The sequence below is a fragment of the Pleurodeles waltl genome, chromosome 6 (assembly GCF_031143425.1).
Source record: "Pleurodeles waltl isolate 20211129_DDA chromosome 6, aPleWal1.hap1.20221129, whole genome shotgun sequence".
NCBI lineage: Eukaryota > Metazoa > Chordata > Amphibia > Caudata > Salamandridae > Pleurodeles > Pleurodeles waltl.
In genome coordinates this window covers 520,839,057-520,859,952 of record NC_090445.1, presented here as the reverse complement: position 1 = coordinate 520,859,952, position 20,896 = coordinate 520,839,057, and the positions used below count along the sequence as shown (strand labels likewise).

Sequence of the window (20,896 nt, the reverse complement as noted above, 5' to 3'; positions counted from 1 at the left end):
CTTTACATTTTGTTTTTATTTGCTGCATATTCCAAGACAGGCTATGTTTTCTGATAAATTACTGCCTGTTCTTTTAAGGTGTTCTTTGACTGCAAAGGGACAGGATTTTGTAAAGTGAACTATGTGACAATCTCTCTGGGGTACAGACAGGGCCGCTGGAATTATGTGACAACGAAGGCCTAAAATATGCAGCAAGGTGGGTTAAATTATGAGACAAGAAAACACAAACTATGCGTTTTAAAGCAGCACTTTTTGTGATAGTATCACTTAATTATTCTCAAAATTTTACATGTTAGCACTGTGTGGGCAACAGTTTGACTTCATTAGTACAGGTTCCACATACAGCTGTAAGTAACTGAAAGGTAACCAGTCAACCTTTGCAAAGGACCTTCCAGTGAGCTGCAGCATGTGCTACAGGACTTTTTGTAATTTTGAGCTGTTTGAGCTGAAATTTATTATTATTATTTTTTTTTGTAATCTGTCGATGATGCTGCAGTTGATGGATTATGTGGCAAATATGGCATATTCATAATTATCCGGAAAATACTACAGCCGCCAAATTGCATAATTCAAATGGCATTGCTTACAGTGAGTAGCAAAAAATACTGCAGGTTGTCAATTTGTTTCTAATTCACAGACAGTTAAGTACCTGTAAATTCCCTCTACAAGTATTTCCATAAATTGTGAGAGCAAACATGAAGCAGATTTTGCTTTATATTTCTGAAGTGTGATGGAAACAAAGATAAAAAAAAAGTCTTGGTGATGCACATATGATTAATATTGTATTGTCTTGCACATTTTTATAGCGCTTATTACCCTATATATGGGATTGATGCACTTACCTGCATGGCAGTAAGCTACACCATATAGGGTTGTGTGTGGTTGGAAAGGTTTTGTGTCTGTGATCCTATGTGAGAAGTGTTTCCTGGTTGTGCCTTGTGAGAGGATCTGGTCCGCCCTGATGTTTTGCTTTTTGATTTGACCTTTAACTCCTAGTCGGGGACTCATCCACAGGAAACTCATGGTAAAATGGACTGTACATGTTTATCGCCAGTGCCATCTTGCTAAGGAAAGGCTGCTGTGGCACAGCAAGAGTAGAAGGCTCCAGGCTGGTTACACGTGATCATGTGTGCACACATGTCTGCACCTGTGTGAGGACTGCGTGGGGAGGATTCCTGGTGTGTCAGCCCAGGACGTGCACTTAGATAGCCTGGTGCAGAAGGAACTACACAGAGTGGGTGGTGACCTGGAGTAGGCCTCATGAGATGGATGTACACATGTGATGGATAGTCAGTGTGCTTACTGTCTTTTTACTGTAGGGACACTCCATTAAATTCCTATGTCAGTGTACTTACTGTCTTTTCATTGTAGGGACACTCCATTAAATGCCAATGTGAAAGGATGGCATAAGGTGCAACTCTAGTCCTCTGGGGTGCATCAAGACCAGAGTCACACCAATGTACAATGTAACCGGTATGAAAAGGATAATGCAGTAGGTTATAAAAGCATAGGTCGACAACTTATGGGGCATCCAGGAATGGCATCTTTCTCTGACTCAGCTCAAGATAAGGGCCCAGTATTGCTCTGTCCAGCTGCCCGAGCAGGGCCTTGCATCAATCAACCAGCTGTCATTCCTTGCCACGAACAGTCCGGAAAGGCCTGGGAAGGAATGTCAGGGAGGAGGGGCTGAGTTTCAGAGCACATGTGACCCTAGCTCCTGGACGTCACCATTTTGAGCTATCCCAGAAGACTGTGCAGGAAGAAGGGGACAGGGGCAAGGAAGTGATGTGGCACATCTGGATAGGCCAGAGGTGCAGGCTTGCTGGACACTTCTGCTTCCACTTCAAAGGTCCTGCACAGGGGAGAGCTCCCTCTCTTGGCTGTGCTTCACTGCTGGACACTGGGACTGCAGACGGGCGTCATGGGCAACTGGAAGGAAGAACCCCCTGAATGCCCCCTGGGGCAGGGACTCTGCCTCTGAAGGATTCAGGCCCAGCGAGATACATGCCAAGGCCAGGTAAGCTGGCCCCCTTAACTCCTGAGGACTAGATTGAGGAAAGACTGAGCTGGCACATGGAGAGCACACTGCCCAGAGGAAAAGAAGGGCCCCTAGAATTTTGGACCTTTCTAGGCAAGGAGGCCTAATGAAAGTGCTCCTGGTTGCAAGGGCTTGTTACCAGGAACAAAACAATACCAGAATCATGAAAATCGGCCCTTGAGGTCCAGAGATATCAAGAGGTGAAGGACCTTTGCGGAGCTGCTGCCCCAAGAGGAAGAGGAGCCAGGAGAGTGTAGTACTAATCCCCCTCTGGAGGAAGAAGTTGCCCCGGACCCCATCACGGGGGTTAATAAAGCTTTGCCCGTTCAGGGTGATGGGGGTTCGCCGTCATATAACCCCCTCGCCTCAATGGTGCATGGACACCGGACCTTATCCCGGGGCCCGTTGCGGCTAAGATAAAGTCAGGGAGCCCCGTCGTGCTCCCCGTTAACATTCCATGAACGGGACCATGGACCCCATCCTGATGCCCTGTGAAGAAGGATGGCTGGGGGGGCGCTGTCGTGCCGACGCAAGATGGCCACCGGATGTGGAAGGGTCTTGCAGCCGAAGAAGAGCTGGGGAGTGCAAAGGTGAGGAGGGGCCCCAGACCCCATCTCGGGGCCCCAAAGATGCAGAGGAGGGTGCTGTTGAACTCTCCCTGGTGGCCCGTCCAGCCGCAGCCCATGCATGCATCTGCCCGTAGGTGGGAAAAATCCCAAAGGAAGGGCCGGCTCCCACGGCAGCATCACGAGGTGCTGGCCATGCGGGGAGCAGGCATGGGAGGCCAGAGGTGGGCACCCTGCGCCGCCCCCCAACGAGGGAGCACATACTTGATGTGGGGGTGTCCGGGTGGGACCTGGCACCCCCAAGGCAGCACATCGACTCTGGCAGCAATGCAGCTCTCCCCGGTGCAGTGGGAGAGCCACTCATTTCCTATGAGTCCCACCCCACAACACCTTGCGGGGCACCAGGATTGGTTTAGGCACCTAGCCAGCTAGTGGTGGCCCCAGGAAGATGGGGCCACCACCAAACAAGTGCCCATGGAAAGGGGGAGTTACAGGAGCAGCGCAGCCTCCCCCCAATGCAGTTGGTGTCCCCACCCTAGGTTGGGTGGGACAAAAGAATTGTCACCCCCCAAGGGTTCCAACACAAGGTGAAGCACAGGCTTGTTGGGAATTTTGTTCTTTGCTGGTGGGGCTGCGGCCTCTAGGGATGTAGGATGGTATTACGCAATGTTATTCAAGAGTAATCTGAAAGTAATCCAAGAGTAATGAAAAAGTAATTCTTACTTTTAAATTGCTTAGAAATGTCTCTACATATTCCTTGTTGATGCTGATTTGGGTAATGAGACTGACAGCCATCTATTTGCAAAGTAGATTTACTTAATTGCCAAATTTAGGTGTGCTCACTCTACATTACAGTCAAATATTGCATTGGGATACCAGGGATTGTTTTGCCATGTGGGTTGTTGGATTATATTTCCCCTCGGGGGAGACATGAGGGATTACACAGTGTAACCCCAGAGTAATTCCATCAATGTGTGTATATTTGTAAATTATTGCATAGTATTGAGTAGTGTCTGTAATAAATGTACTTTTACTTGATCAAAAGAAAAAAGCATAGACTGGACAATCATTTATTGAGTGTCATGCTTGTGAGCTCGTGAATGGGGATTACTAGCCCACACAACCTCCCTTGAGTAAGCCTTGGACTGCTCTGCATTGCTACCCTATGAGAGTCAAGCGCTACAATGGGGTGTTTGGTTCCCAGTGATGGTCGTGTGCAGACCTATTACTTGTGCATTCAACACAACTAATGACCCACCTTCTAAAATGTGTGATAACAACTAAAGTGTGGTTATCATAATATGAGACGCAACGTGTACCAGAGTGGTAGATAGTAAGGTGGGAGGGACACAGATGTGCAGCTTATGGTTTTTCAGTACACTGGCAGCTTTGAACAGCTCTGCAGTCCCTTTCTGGTATTTCTTATGATTATAGTCTGCTCAGCTGGTTACTGCTCTGTGTTTTCCAATCAGAAATTTTAGTCGCATGAAAGGTAGACAGCAAACATTCACCTTATATTTAAAGATATGGCACATTTCTGTGTTTCTTAGTGGTAGCACACTAAGGGCCATAGTTATAAGCCTCTAGCATTACCTTTCACCACACTAGCATCATTTATTTATGCTAACGTGGCCCAACGATGTCAAACTCCTTGTGCCACATTTACAAAGTGGAGCAATGCATGCATTGTGCCACTTTGTAACCCTTTGCGCTACATTATTCCTGCGCCAGGCATGATGTATGTAGAGAGGGCATTCCCCCGTTAGGTAGGAGGGCAAAATAAAGGTGCAAGGAAATCTAACAGATTTCCTTGCACCATTTTGTATGACACATTTAATGCCTGCTCAGAGTAGGCGTTAAAAGGGGGCTTCCATTATTCATAATGGGCCCCTATGTACTCTTCAGGAGTAATGCCAATATTTTGGAGCTACTCCTGCAGAGTACATCAATAGCGTCATGAAAAATGATGCTACTGCCCCCTACCCTGCACCATGGTGGGCTGTATTTTAAATACGGCGCACACATGGTGGCAGTAGGGGGCAGTAAAGGGCACAAAAAAAGTGGCACTGCACAGGGTGCAGAGGCACTTTTCTTAAATATGCCCCTAAGTGCTGCCTATTGCCAATGCAGGCACCCCTGCATTATGGGCAGTGTTGAATTTGGGCAGGAAGGGACCTCTTCCTGCACAAGAACAATCCTTAAAGGTATATTCCTATGTATGCTGAGGAATGCAGCAGACATAGAATGAGGAAGCAACAAGGAGAAATAAAGACATTTGTTTCCACTTACGCCTCATTGTGGAAGGCATAGCATTTTGATGCATTCTCAGGTATACCACCTGTAGTAAATCTTGGAATGTGAAAACATCCAATGGTGCATTGGTAACGCACGGCACTGATATGTCCTGCATTCCGTTACTTTGTATTTACTAAACTACGCAAAGCCATGGAAAGTGGATTTGCATGGCTTAGTAAATACTAAAAATGATTTTAAGTAAGACTATGTCACAAAAGTAGTGCAACCCCATACAAACTCTTAGTAAATCTGCCCCCTAGTGTACAGTCTCGGCCAGGCCTGGTATTTCTAGAGGCAGTGAAACGTGGAGAGATCTGCTGGGTTGTCGGTTGTTACTATCATCTCATATCGGAAAGCTATTGTGGGATGTAAAGATTCAGTAGTATATAGTAATTTAGGACCTGCAGTCATGGACAAGAAAAGAGTCCTCTAGTTGACCTGCACTGTCTGACAGACATCTTCACATATTCCATGCCTTCTCATTTAGATATGGCAGGATAATTGGCTGTGTACTACTTGTGATGGACAACTATCATAGCATATATGCCTTAGTTAAATGTAAAAGGTGTATATTGCTGTTGGTTGTCAACCATTGAGTGTTATAGTATTAGAATTAGTGACGGCCAGAAATGTTATTTATGAACTTATGTCCCTTTATAATAACCCAGTGAAGCACAAATCAGCTCTCCTTAACTTACCTGCTAATATCAAAAGTACCTTGGTAGTTGAGTTGTTTCTCATCTGTGGATTGTAAGATAAAGATTGAGCTTGAGGGTGCAACTGTCTTTCTTGTTCTACTGCCAGGATGTGAGGTGGTGTAGTTGTCTTGAAAACAGACATGTTTTTCAACTGTGATTTGAAATGTATATGCTCCTGGGTACTTCGAATGTTGGTTGGTAGTGATCTCCAGAGCTTGGCGGCATGTACTGAAAAAGCAGTGCCTCCTACATATGTCTTATGATAAGGTGGTATGATGATAAGTGGTGCAAGCCTGTAGCACAGTATCCTCATTTGTTAGTTTTGCTTGGTTTTAGCTCATAGGCATAGCAGTTCTTTTCATTGGATGCTCTATGAACAAGCAGAGCACCTTGAACATTACCCTTCTTGCCATAGGTAGCCAGTGGGGTGATTAAAAGACTGGATTCATGTGTTATCTTGGCTGAAAGCAGAGAAGTCTTGCAGAAGCATTTTGCATGAGTTGTATTTTGCCTATGATGAATGTGATTGCATAGGCTGTTGGCATAGTCAAGTTTTCAGATTACAAGTATGCAGTTTCTGTTGGTATCTAAGGTATGGAAACATGCAATGTAGTGTTTTCATTATGTAGAAGGCACTCTTTATGATGCTGTTCACATGCTGTATAGTGGATAGGTATGAATCCATGGTTACCCCTAGGTTTCTGACTTCTCTTGATATTGTTGGAGGGGCCTCACATTCCTTAGGCCAGATGGCAATAGGCCGCTATTTTTTTTCATTGTCTACAGGTCATAAGCTCCGTCTTTGTGGTATTTAGCTTTCAGATGGATATTAACCACCCAATTGTTTATGATCTAAAAGTATATATTTTCAATTTGTAGAGGTGTCCCAGACCATCCATTTTTAGAAATGATTTGGGTGTCAGCTACATAGTTGTAACAGGTGAGGATGAATGGTTTAATCAGGTTTGATGAGGAAGTTAGGTATTATAGAGGGCACTTGAAGGACCCACAGTCCTGTGTGGCACCACAGTTCTGTGTGTGAACAGCTGGAATGAAAAGTGGTATCAATATAAGTTTCACGTCAAACCTGAGAGGCCAAGAATTCAAAGGGCATTAGCTGAATTCCATTCTCACCTTTCACATATGGTATGTCAAACAAAATTTGATGTGCAAAGAGATTGCATAACTGTGGTCATTGAGTCAAATTGTTTCTAAGCCAGCAACTTTAATGACATTTCCTGTTCCTGATAAGTACGTGTTTGTGACTACCTAAACCTACCAGTCACTGAGAAGGAATCTCCATTCAGGAAACTTGAGATTCCTATATGCCATGGTGTTCGATTAGCCTATTATGCTCTGGAAGAGTTATCACAAGTCAGGTACGACCTATATTTGACTGACATTGCTCCAGATTACACTGACCTGTTGTGAAATACAGTTTGGTGAGATAATGTATCTGCTGTCGAGATCGGTATTCTGTTTACAGGAGCCTGGTAGTTCTTTAGGTTAATGTGCCTGCAGAGGGCTGCAAATAACCTAACTAGCAGTAATATGAATCTGAAATGACCCAATATATCCTGTTGTGTCATTAAGGGCTGCTATAATAGACTATCTTTCAAAAATGGGTTAATATATAGATAATCCTGTCAGGCTGAACACACTAAGGATTCATCTCCTTGAGCCAAATATTGTGGAAACATTAATCAGGGCATCTGAGGCTGAAGGCATTTGTATTATAATTGGCCTTTTTAGACGTCTCCGGAGAACATCAACAAACATTTTCTTATTTTTTGCATATTGTATTTAAGATCTGTGTAGTATGAATTTGCTTTTTAAAATGTAATTGACGCCTTTGAAATTCTGATTCATTTTTATCTAATTTATGGTCATAACAAATAACTTGCAGTTATAAGATCCCATGTAATTAATGTACTAAATGCATAATATCTGGTAAACGTTTAGGGTAGCTTTTTTATTGGGACGTGTGGGAAATACAATCATTACAGATTATGGCCTAAGTTTGGTGTTTGCAGGGCATTCTTGGTTATAAAAGGTATTCACACAAGCTACCCCACCCCAGACTAAAATAGGTAGCTTGTTTTAGTAACATCTGGGCCTGGCAGGTTTTCCTGGGTGCAGATCGAGCCCTGGCCTAAATACCTCAGCGACCCACATAGCTGGAATTGGTCAATTTGCAAGGCAAACTCTTGATCTTTCCTTGTGTCTTAAGGGCCTTAGGGGAGTTTTCCTTTCAAGGGCCATACACATCGGATAATAATGTTATCAAGAGAAGTGTAGGAATGCTGTGGGGTAGGACATTTGGGGATCCATGCAGATTCCATTAGTGTGGTCTGCTTTCAATTTTGTTTTGCTGAGGAATGTCAGTGCGCACAATGTGTTGTGTGATACAGCAAAATAAAAAAATCTAACTTTGGATTTGTGAGAACCATTTCTCTCCCACGTCGTCTTTCATTTTGGAAAAGAAAATGTTTCTGGTGTTTTTACCAAAAACATTTCCTTTTCCAGTACTGTCAACAACCTGTTTAAGTACACTATACTTTGCAAGGAGGGTGATGGATGTAAACTGATTGTCCCCTGCCCAAAAGCAGTTAAAATCCATTGAAACCATACAGCCTCATGTCCAATAGGAATCAACAACAAGCTGGAGGGATACAATGGCTGTACTGAACTAACTTCTTTGTTCCATGATCTCCAGTTTCAGTCACACATTGTCTATGGAGAAGAGGGCTAGAGAGAGAATAAAAAATATTGAGAAGTACAAAGAAGAGAAGATAGAGAAAAGAGCTTTTAGAAAACGAGAGTATATTGAAAGAAAAAAGGAGAGCAAACAGAAAGGGCAATCAGAAAAGGACAAAAGAGAGCAGGAGAGACAGGAATGCAGCAGCAAAAAAGAAAGATAGTAGTGGAAAGGTTGAGAGAGGTAGGGGGGGCAAAGATTTGAAGACTGGGAAAGAAAAGAGAAAGTTAGAGTGAGCCTAAAGGAGTAAAATGAAAGCTAAGTACACAGAGAAATAGTGATTGGCGATTTTAAGTGGAATTTATAGCTTTCCAGGTTTTTGCAATAAACCTGGCCCAATGTGGTTTCAAAGCAGGATTTCGCACTTCTCTTTCTAAAAAGGGATCTTTGTGTAAGATCCAAAAATCACCTTCCATAGTGGTCTTCAAAGTTCTAATAAGGTCAAACCATTGTTGATTTATCCACATTTATTTTTGCAAATTGCTTAACAATGGTTCCCCCTTATTATTTCTCACTATATACTATTGGGGAGTAATGCTGACACCTTCTCTTTTAATGCATATTAGCCATGTCTTTACTGGTATAGTCACTAAAAAAAGTACAACCTGATTTCTGAGAAGTCCAATTTCTATTAAGGGGTGATTTGGCCTTTTAGTGTATATTTAAATATGGCAGTCTCCTAACTGTTTTATACCATGAATGTTGAGGTTTATCTGCACCTCTAGTAATGCCAAACAATCCCTCTGCAAGTAAGTATTTTCAATTTCTAGTACACATGGTAGAGTTCCAAGCTTTCTACATTTACCACTAAAAAAGTACATTCTCATCCAATCAGTGTTAGCCAAATAAAGGGTGTCACCGGAGGGTCCTGTGCAAGGACTCTACTGCATGTAAAAGAGTAGAGAACGTTGAAACATTTTGGAAGTGGGTACTCTGTAGTATCCAAATGGAGGTACCATGAAAGCAGCATCAAATACAGATGTTATCAAAGAGCAGGATCCTAGATGCAACCGTGAAACTACCACTAATAGCATGAGAGGCAGCTGGTGCCTGTAGTTCAACAGCTCCTCCAACCTTCTTTTGTACAGCACTTTTTGTGCAACCTGCTTGAAACCATGAGGGGTGTATGCCAATGTTGGAGTCTTTTTCAAGTCCATGCATTTTAAACTGGCGCTTTTGATGAAATGTAATTAAACTGTCCATCTTTTTTCACAACCTTATACTGAAATTCATTGTGTGGCCATACCAATTCTCTGTAAAATAACATTTAAATTATATTTACTTTTTACCATTGTAACATCCCTAAAATGTTTAAAACACACTATTTGCCACTAATTTCCTAAATTATTCTTGATAAATATGCTCCAAGCTCTCTGTAAAGTGAATTTAATTAGTGACACGTTAAATAAAACTTTCATTTACGATGTTTGTTGGAATTAGGAAACTCCACACACCTATGGCACACTTATGGCACACTTTATGAAGCAGATGAAGTTTCCTAAATTTACTAGAGACAAGGTTTATCCTTTTGGGCCTTCCAAGTGTGATGATTTTAAAATGCAGAATGTCCCAGGTAGGACATCCATAAGCAAAACAATTTTAAGTGTGGAGGCTGGACTTCCACTACTTGAGGTAAGCAGCATTATTCTGTCCTCAGAATCCTTACACCACAATATTCTGGGGGTTTAGAGCAAAGATTTAATGTTTGTTTATAGCTGAGGACTATGCCCCCCTAAAAATATACCTCTGGCTACTGGCCTGACTATACCCTAATCCGCCATTACATTATTGATCACGCTGCAACTCTACTTGGTTTCTCAGATTGTTGCCACACCTACTCCAACTTTCAGATACATTTTGCTGTGTGAGAGGAGGAGGGGTATAGAGGGGTGGGGTCTGTGGAGGACGCACAGCCTTAAACAAATACACTTTATGAGGCATGAGGGAGCCAGGGGGGTAACAAATGCCCCTGCAGCTACTGCAGTGCGGGGGGGCCCTAGGTTCTAGGGGGCACTCTCAGCACAGCGCCTGGCCTGAGTGAGTCTGCAGGCCCCCCCCTTCATGTTCTGTGCATGGGTGGGAGGCTTCCAGTTTCGTTACGCCACTGGAGTGAGCTTATGTCAAATGGAGGGGGTGGAGATTTGTGCTGATAACTAACCTGGACTATCCCCAACCTCAAACTAAAAGCTTTCACAACTGCTGCTAATGTGCCTCACTGTGGACTTCAGCAGTACTCTGCCTCTAAACATAAGCTGGAAACCCCCACTGTACAGGGTTTCCAGCTCATGTTATCTCCCACCATGTGTCTCACCCGAAGACTGTGTGAGCTCAGCTGATAATGTGTGACACACGGTGGTATGGTTTGTATTGGCAGGTGTGCTATCCTTTGTTTGTGCTGACATTCACTGGCTGTAGATTTGAATTCCTTTTTTAATTTCAAGAGGCACAGTAAAAAAAGAAAACATTATCCCTTTTCTTTTCCTTGCCTGCTTTCGCGGTTTCACAGATTCACTGCATGACAGTTACATGGAATTGTTGATTGCATTTTATTGACATTAAGCCAACCTTTTCTACACAATTTATCCCGGTACATTCCAAAAGGTCTCTGGCTTTGCCTTTGGTTTACTGTGCCCCCATTTTTGCAAGATCATTAAATCCTGCTAAATTTTCATCTCAACCTACCACAATACAGTTTATTAACTGTGCTGATTTATCTCTAGATATAAAGGTAGGGGCAGATTTAAAGTGATGCAGTGCATCAATGTAGGTAAAGTATTTCCTTTCCAGCATAAAACTTATTTTTGTGCTGGCAAGTAGCCCTTGCAGTTATCAAAAAGTGTGTTGAACCGTTTTTCACAGCTTTACATCAAGGGGACATCCGATGGCTGTTAATTAGGCTTCCCCAAGGTGCCACCCATGGTTTATGATGAAAAGCCTTAGCTACTAGAAATAGGAGATGATTTTGTGCCAAAAAATACAGCCCCCCAAGGCAGGCGTTAACAAGGAAAAGTGTTTTTATTTTCGCACATTGCAGGAGTGCCTCGCTGTACAGCACACTTCAATGTATGAAACATTTTGAAGTTTGTGTATCTACAGTATTTTGTACTCGAAGGGTACCCTTCCATTGCAAAACCGTTGATAGACATCACAATGGAAAAAGAAACTGCGAATATTGTAAGAACATAGGGCCAGATGTATGATTCTGGCCCATTGCGATTCGGTAATTGCGATTTTTAAGAAATCGCTATTACCGACTCGCAAAGGGCCATGTATCACATTTGCGAATCGGTAATAGCGATTTCTTAAAAATCGCAAATGCAATTACCGAATCGCAAATAATTTCAAAAATTGAGATTTCTGAACCAGAAATCGCAATTTTGGAAATGCAAAAGGGCAGGGTGCTGGGGGCCTAAGGCCCCCTCTCCTGCACCCCAATTTCTTTTTTTTTAACATGTAAAGTACACACATGCCAAAAGGGCATGTGTGCTTTACATGTTACATTTAAAAATGCAGTTTTACTGCATTTTTAATTTTTGCACCAGGTTACCACCTGGTTGCAGACCATGGTATTTTGCATGTGCAAAATACCATTCTGCGAAAAATTGCAATTTGCGATTTTTTGCAGAATTGCCTTGCGACCTGGATTTTGCAAATCGCAAATTGCGATTCGCAAAATCCAGGTCGCAATGCAAAAAATCGCAATTTTTGCGATTTCTATTTTGTGGTCTGCGAATGCCTTTGATGCATTGCAGACCACTTTTTTGCACTCGCAAACGGCCGATTTTGTAGTCTGCGAGTGCAATTTTTTTTTATACATCTGGCCTATAGTTTTACATCCGTTTTTGTACCCGATTCCTCACTTGGCTCAATGCTGTGAGAAAATAATGTTTGTGACTAATTTTGGCATGGCATTACCCTTATGCCCCGTTTTCCCTACTGGATTTCCTACTGATATTACCGGACGGATACTCTGTGCTAAGAATTCAGGACTGAGTGCAATGTGTGTGGAAATTGCGAATTTCACCTGTCTGCTTCTGATTCTAAACTAAGCACAGCAAAAGAAAAGAGACTGAGGGGGTCATTCTGACTTTGGCGGGTGGCGGAGGCCGCCCGCCAAAGTCCCGCCGTCAGAATACCGCTGCGCGGTCAAAAGACCGCCGCGGTAATTCTGAGTACCGCCAGAAGGCCGCCTGCCAGCCCAGCGGGAAACCCCCTTCCATGAGGATGCCGGCTCCGAATGGAGCCGGCGGAGTGGAAGGGGTGCGATGGGTGCAGTTGCACCCGTCGCGATTTTCAGTGTCTGCTTAGCAGACACTGAAAATCTTGGTGGGGCCCTGTTAGGGGGCCCACGACACCTGTTACCGCCATCCTGTTCCTGGCGGCGAAAACCGCCAGGAACAGGATGGCGGTAAGGGGGTCGGAATCCCCATGATTCCCCAGGGCAGCAGGAAACCGGCGGGACACCGCCGGTTTCCCGTTTCTGACCGCGGCTGTACCACCGCGGTCAGAATGCCCATGGATGCACCGCCAGCCTGTTGGCGGTGCATCCGCGGCCCCGGCCCTGGCGGTCCATGACCGCCAGGGTCGGAATGACCCCCTGAATATTTAGGGTTTACATATCATTCCATGCTAGGGGGTCATCATATATCCTGTCACGTTTTGCTTAATAAATCTTTGACATTAGTTATGATAGACCATTTGATAATTTTAAGTAGCCAAAAAGTTATAATTTCCAATTTTTTAAAGATGTGTTTATGAAAAAACACTAATGTGAGACAAGGATTTGACTACACCTGGTAGATCGCTCATGGCCCCCAAAGGCCTATGGTTACAGCAGACAGAATGTGGTGTCAGGGGCCCTTCCATTGGCTGTATCATAGACAGAATCATGCAGATATAAAAGCCGTCCTGTTACAGACACCGCAGGGAATTTGTAGGTGGACCTCCATTATTCACCTCTCAGGTCAGTGTGTGCATTTATTTGTGCTTTTATAGATCTTTATTATGCACTATTGTGGCGCAAATTCTATGAAGAATAATTATACCATTTATATTTATGATACTGGCAAAACCAAACATTAAAAATGCCTGCGTCTGTAGATATATTCTAAAATGAGCCTATCTTCGAACCTGCTGTGATGAGAAGTATATTATGAGTCCCACATATCAGTATTAGGCAAAACTCAGCCATAGGTGAAGCGTTCCAGGGATGCCTATAAGCAGACCTGGTGATTTTTTTAACTCCCTCAAAACCTTGCCAGAATCCATGAATTTTTGGCTATTTGTAAGATTTTGCTGATGCAAATTGTCACCTGCTTTTTACCTGTTGAAAACTGGGTTAAGCAAAAAACGTCTTGCAGGAACAATGTAAATCCAGCCAAGAAACTTCTGCTCAAACCTCAAACCCATCTCCGGCTGATACCTCAGACGACTGCCTCACATAACATATCTTTACAAAGTCACTTAAGGTGGCACAAATAGTCCCCTGTCTGGCTTTGTAAATACCATTTAAGGACTTGCGTGGCCTTGCGATGGCTTGCGTCACCCAAGGACAATGCAAGTCCTTAATAAATCTTGGACTCTATATGTTATAATACCATGATGTTCCTATGCTAAGCATCCATGCAATTGAAGCTTGCTTTAGCTTGCCAATATTCCTCTTGACTGATCTAATCCATTAAGCTGTGGTCTAAATGGATATGAGGATTACAATGGCATTCCCCAACAGGCATAGCCTCAGCAAATTATGTGGTTAAAGTCAGCTCTTTGTTTGAATCAAAAACACAAACTACCTACATTGCTACTAGACACAACAAATTTGTTACTACTGCTCAAATGTTAGCTTTATGCTGTTGCACACCTAAAAGAGATCTACAGCACAATTCTATAGTCTTTGATAAAATTTCACTGGTTTAATAGGGAAAGAAGCCCTACATGATATAAGTAATATAATTATACATCTCTAAGTTTTCTGTGGTTCCTATGCGGTTAATGTTTCCTGTATCACCAATGATATGTTTGAGTCAATTTTAAGTTGTGACTTTTTAAAGCTGCAACCACACACCCATGCACTGATGTCTTGCTGTTAGGTCAGATGCAGTATGTTCTTATAAGTGAATCTGTTCACCTTTATGTATAAGCACATATCTTGCAAATGTGTTAAAGGTAGCATGCTTTGTAAAGCAGCTACCTTCACCCAAAGCTGTTTCAATTTTATCAGCTTTCCTTTGGAATCCTTATAACCAAATTCCTGTAGGTATTCCAAGACTAGTTTGGATTCCGGTACAGAGAAAGCTGAGTGTGAAATATCAAAGTGGGATAGAGTGCATTAGCTTTTGGGAGAGTCAAAAATAAGACTTGAATCACCACAAGTTGAAAGCTTAATCCACCTAATGATTTAGAGTGTTTGTTTTATTTTTAATTCTGAGTAGTCACAAACTCCTTGCTCCATTGGCTCGACCAGCCGAGTACTTCTGGTTCATCCCAAGGAAGGCTGAGCTGAACCCTCACAAAAAATACTGTATGGCAGTAGTTTTTAACCTTTTGACTTCTGAGGACCTCCAGTTAATCTTTATTGACATCCAGTAACCCCTACTGAATCATTTTTTAAATTAGGGGACCCCCACTGAGTCCTTAATGTAATTCTGGAATTTGATAATTTGAACCTCAAAAATATGCAATACACAAACATAAAGAAACAAGCATCCATCAAACAAATACACATATGATGAAACAAGTTATTTAATTCATAAAGAAATATAAAAACAAAATTTAATTTTAATGGGAAGGTTGGAACTTTTCTAAACTAATTTGTCCATATAATATTCTGATTGATGCACTGGCACTGCTCCGACAAATAAGCCTGAGGTTACCAAGTTAATTTTTTTTTTCAAATTTAAAATTGCTTCAAATTTACAGAATGTTTTTTTTATTTTCAGTTTTAGGTTTTGCTTCTTTATTTATCTAAACTTTATTAACCAGGTAATATTATTTTATTTTATAAGAGTCCATGGACCCACTGAGTAGGCATTGCAAACCCCTAGGGGTCCCTGGACCACAGGTTAAGAACCACTGCTGTATGATATGAAGAGGGTTAGTATGACTGGTCTAAAATTCTATCTCTACAAAGGAGCACTCTCATTTGATATTCATCTCCAAACCATCCATGTCCACTATCCCCCATTCTTCTTAGCTGGTCATATTACCTCACCATCCCATTCCCTGCCATATGCACTATGTTCTACCACAACCAATAAAAACAAGGCACAACAGAACCCACAAACAATGTCAACAAATTCCCATGTTCATTCAATGCTACACATAAAAGCAACACTGATGCACATGCCTTGTTGAAGGTATTATTGACTACATCTAATCGTCTATCAGTAAACCATTCAATTTTTATTTTATTTTAATTGTAATGCCTACCCTTAGAAAACTCATCTCCACAGCTAAAATCACATATTATATAGTAACATCAACAATGTTTCCAACAGATACAAAGATGATTTGCAGGCTTTATTGTTCCATCAATCCTATGCATCAACCTTAGGTGGCAAATTAAAAACAAAAATCTATCAATTCATTTTTGATAAATTTGACAATATCAGGAACTGCATCACCACCACTAAACTATAATCCACCACTCCATCCTACATATCACAACATATCTAAATGGGACAAACTCTTGCGACTCGCCATCTCACACTTTAAAATCCTCTGGTCAAGATTTCAGTAGAAGCAATCAAGCCCATTCACAATAAAGTCAACCTATCATACTCACAAGGTTAATACTTTCAAACCCATATACCTTCTCCGATTTCTGAAAATTTCCAACTTGGACCTGGATAACATTACCAGTTACATACCAATCAATACACTAAAAATAAGTATCCTTACTTAGGAACAAATCATTAATAACTAACTCCTATATGATTGTTAATGTGGCTTCAGGCAAACCTGCAAAACTTGAGCATCAACCATATCAGAGAAGGGTGGGCTTGGCAAATTAGTAACCATATAGCCTTTGTTTCTGGGCAATGTTCATTACCCCAACAGCCTTTGGAAGCATTCACCATAACTTTCTGAAAAGCATCATATCCTCCTTCATGGGATTTGACAACCCCATGTCACACTTGTTTGCTTACTGCTGTTAAGAATTTCACCTTTTTCAGAAAATGTCAATATCCAGCTTGCAGAAACTTACCCTGACTTTACTCATTCCACAAAGCAGTATGTTTTCCGCTCCCAAAGGTTCCTCACCAATCATGGGATGAAAAAGCAAGAGCACATAAAAGAGCTGAAAGCATCAGTCATTAAAATACATGCCATAACAGAATGCTTTGCCAGCATGAATTGCAACTGCGTAGCTCAGTCTCATATCGGCAAAATAGAACTTTTGCACATTGGCAACAGAAACGGGTGAAGATTAGGATTGGCTCAAACATGAACCAATAGAGCCTCTTCAGTACTTAATTACTGACAAATCCCCTGGCTGCATCATTGTTAAAAGCATGTCCTCCATAATCCACACTGCTAAAAAGACACAAAACGAGCTATCAGCTGTCATTGCTATTGAACATATAACCCTACCAGCCTGTAGAACCCTTCAATGTCCAAGCTCTATGTTTCTACTAGATGGAAGGCTGTAATGCCCTAATTGACAGAGTTCCAAGGAATAGCTAACACAACACCATTAAAAGATGCAGCTCCGCTGGGTTCTATTGTCAGGATGCCCTCCTCCAACCTGGACTCTCTGCAGGGGCAGCTTGCGTTTTTTTTTCTTTTTCAGGACGGGGTGGGGTAAGAGGTGCAGAGGGGGACACGTGGGGGCGAATTAATTTTAAAAAATCCCCAAAAATCACTGACCTGCTCCTCCGCCACCGCACCACCCCTCTCCTGTCACTGCAGTCAGGCAGAGACTCCCAACCTGCCCTGCGTCCAATCCTGACGCTGCTCAAAGCAGTATTAGGATTGGCTGGGAGTGCCAGCCAGGGTGCTCCCTGAGAGACTGGGAGCCTGTGCATGCTCTCTCCAGCCCCACAACTGTGTTGCTGGGCTGGAGAAAGCCTACTGCACATATATGTTTGGCCGGCCCGAGACGGCTGGCCAAACATTCATGTGCAGTGAGATGAGTGCACAGGTACTCCCCTCATCTCCAAAGCCCCGCCTCTTTAACAAGCAAAATGATAATAAACCTGGTTTATTATCGTTTCGTTTGTTAAAGGATTTGCTACGGCTGCTGCTGGTTGGGGGACAACGTTCCTCCACCCTAATGGAGGAGCTGCACCTGACTCCCTGTCCTTTTATTCTTCATGTGAGCACAATCCAAAATCATTTTATGCTCACTAACAGTACACTGTTACTTTCCAGGTTGACTGAAGGTATAGAATTACCTATCTTATATACATTCTTAAATAGTCGTTATGGATGTTCCAAAAACAATCATTTTCCAGTACTAGAATGCAGTTTACAAAGTTCACAAAGATATATTCTGCTGAGAAGCCAGAATAATAATGTCTAGCTTATAATATTTGTGCAGAACATGTGCCGTCAATGCCTTCATGAAAATAAAGGATTGTGAGAAATGCACAAGATATTAACTCTCATTCCTCGGATATGGCAAGTACACACTATAGGAACATGGACCACTTGGTGCACCCTAGACTATACGTTGATGCTGCACAGCATATATTCTAAATCCTTCTCATGGCGTCTCATATCTAAAGAATCTCATTAGATGACTACAGGATATGGACATTCAGATGACATAGTGCTTCCAGAGGGATATTAAAATCAGATACTGCCTGTTTTGTCGCGCTATAGCTGTGAATTGTGCATTTCTTTGTGCATCCAATAAACATTTTGTCCCATTAACTGAAGATAATTGCTGCAGAGCAAGCCAGCCTAAAACGTTATGCTGTTGTCGCTGCCATTTGGAGGGTGTCCACATAAACACAAAAGTCAAAGGACTCGAAAAGCTATACGTTTTAAAATCCATGAGGACACATTACCACCACTCAGATAATGCTGCCACGAACACATATCATCCATCAACCGCAATGGCTAGTGGGGACACTGGACTGACACCAGGCGAGCATGAGACCAGTCCCCTGCCTCTGCCAGCATTGTAACATATTTTCACATTACTGTGCTGGGGAAGGCAATAGGCCTAAATCCGGGTGGTGCATGTCTGGGGTTCCGAGTCAAACCAAGATATTGGTTTTCTGGAGGTCTGCTCTGACCACCAATGAGGTGACTCTGAAGGAAAAGCATATCCGGTTCCTGGTGATGCTCAGCCGAAACAATGGCAGGAATCACAAACCATCTGGCCCATTTTTACAATATGGTTCTCAGTGAAGACTTTTATTAGCAGCGTTTCTGGTTCTACTCCTTCATTGTCCAAAACAAACCAAATAAAAAATGATATACTTGGGCATCAGATATTTCTGGTGGGTAGAGGTGTACCCAAATGGCTAATAATTCAACAAATTATGAAAAAGTCAAATCCAATTGAACGTTCAGAGATGCACTTAGAATAGACATGATTTGAAGGCAAAGATGCCATCTTTGGGACCAGAATGCCTAGGTTCCAGTACCTGTTTCCACTTATCATCAATATGCCTTCCCATCTTTCTGTCTCAAAATGTCTAATTAACATGTCTGCTGAAACTCATAAATGCATAGAAACAAGCTAAAATCTTTATTATCGTCAAACTAGAATAGATGCACAAAAAACTTGAACAGATACATTGTAGTCAGCCTGCAGTTGTCTCATTTGTGCTCTAGTCTGATGCATTCCTTCTGTCTTCCTCCGTCAGTGTATTTTGGCTGTTTAATACAACATCCTCCTTCAAAAGTTTTAATCAAATGCAGCTCATCTCATTAGCAATGCATATATTATCACAATTGCAGTTTCAAAACATATTCTACATATTTAAAAACAACATCTGCTCCTCGTACATCTTGTTTTCTATTGCTTATTTTGAATGTTAAACCTCTGCAGCTCACAAAGCTCCATTCAGTCATCTTTTCTACATAATAGGAAAACTTTCTACAACAAGGCTTCCAAATGAAAGTCCTGAATCGAAAACCTAGTCAATAATGACCTGGAGGTAAGTGATATCCCTAAGGCCCACACCTCTTAAAACCAGACCCAGTGTTCCTGCTCCATAATGCTGAACGAGGGGAAACTGGATGGCTTACAATCGCACTGAGCTATATTCGCCTCTACGTAAATATCTTCCTAGCTGTACCATAAGTACACTTTGAAATATCTTCAACTATTTTTTTCCTGGAGATTTTTCTTGGTTCCTGTTCAAGTGATTGATTAATTTGATAATGTGCTAAACGCTTCATTTTATTTTTAATAGCCGATATCGAACTTCTCTTTTCAGATAATCTTATCTCCTATTTCAGGGTTTTATGGAATGAGATAGATGTTTTCCCGTAATACATCGTGTTAATCTAGTGTTCATGAAAGGATCATCCAGTATTGTCAAAAGTGACATCACAGTTGAAACTTGATTCTCACATTATTTCTTTTGTACTTTAAACATGACCAGTGTCCCCATTACACTGAAACTCTGAGAGATTGTCCTGCTTTTGGCATCAGAGCATGCATCAGTATGTCTGATGTACAATACTTCATATGCAGAATTATCAAAGTAATTCATATGTGTAGCTCATTCTATTATGGTACGAAGCACAATGATCTTATCTCTCATGGTTTCTTCCTATTTCACTGCCATCCTCGTGAACCTCTACTAACTGTCCTTACTACAAAACACGTTATGTAAGATACCCCCTGCTGTGAAAGTATACGTTCCTTGTCCTAACCTAGGTATGTCGTTACCAATTTATTTATGTAACTACTGCTGGTTAAATAGATTACACATACAAGAAAATTTAAAGAAGTTCATAAATCATCATTAGTAACATAACTTAACATTCAACTACATATCATGTTATCAAACTCATTGCAATACCCTTGGATAATGATTTGTCTAAACTACAAACCCTTGAGAAAACATGCCATGCCTGAAGCAGTTTGGTAACAACTGTGAAAGCAATCACCTGTGGGATGCTACTCGTGTTTACTCTTGAGCAGTGCTTTAAATGGAAAAATAGAAGTGCAGGTACTCTGTACCAGAGTACCTGCTTGTTTCTGAGAAGTGCCGGTACTCTCCAATTAAAAGTATTACGTTTTTCTTGAGATATGCCGGCCCATTTAAAGCACTGCTCTTGAGCATGAAAGCCACAGTCTTGATGTGAACTGCGACGGAGCTCTCGAAAGGCACAACAATCGGACCCACAAAGAAGAGCTTGGAATGCCTGGTGTTGCACAAATAACAAGACCTTCTTATTAGCAAAATTACTTGGTATTTGTGCAAAACTAATCAAAAATGCAATGCAGTCAATAAATAATGACTACAGGTTCAATATAAAATAGTAAAAAAGCCAAAGGAAATATTAAGAAAAACGACACTGAAATAAATAAAATTGGATCTATCGAGCTACAGTGAAAGACACGCACATTTTA

At 41.9% G+C, this 20,896-nt stretch overlaps 1 protein-coding gene across 1 annotated transcript in view; it reads right to left on the bottom strand.

Annotated features, from left to right (window-relative positions):
• The window catches only part of TAFA3 (TAFA chemokine like family member 3), a 696,205-nt gene that overhangs the window by 410,296 nt on the left and 265,013 nt on the right, over window positions 1-20,896 (bottom strand). The window lies entirely within an intron of this gene.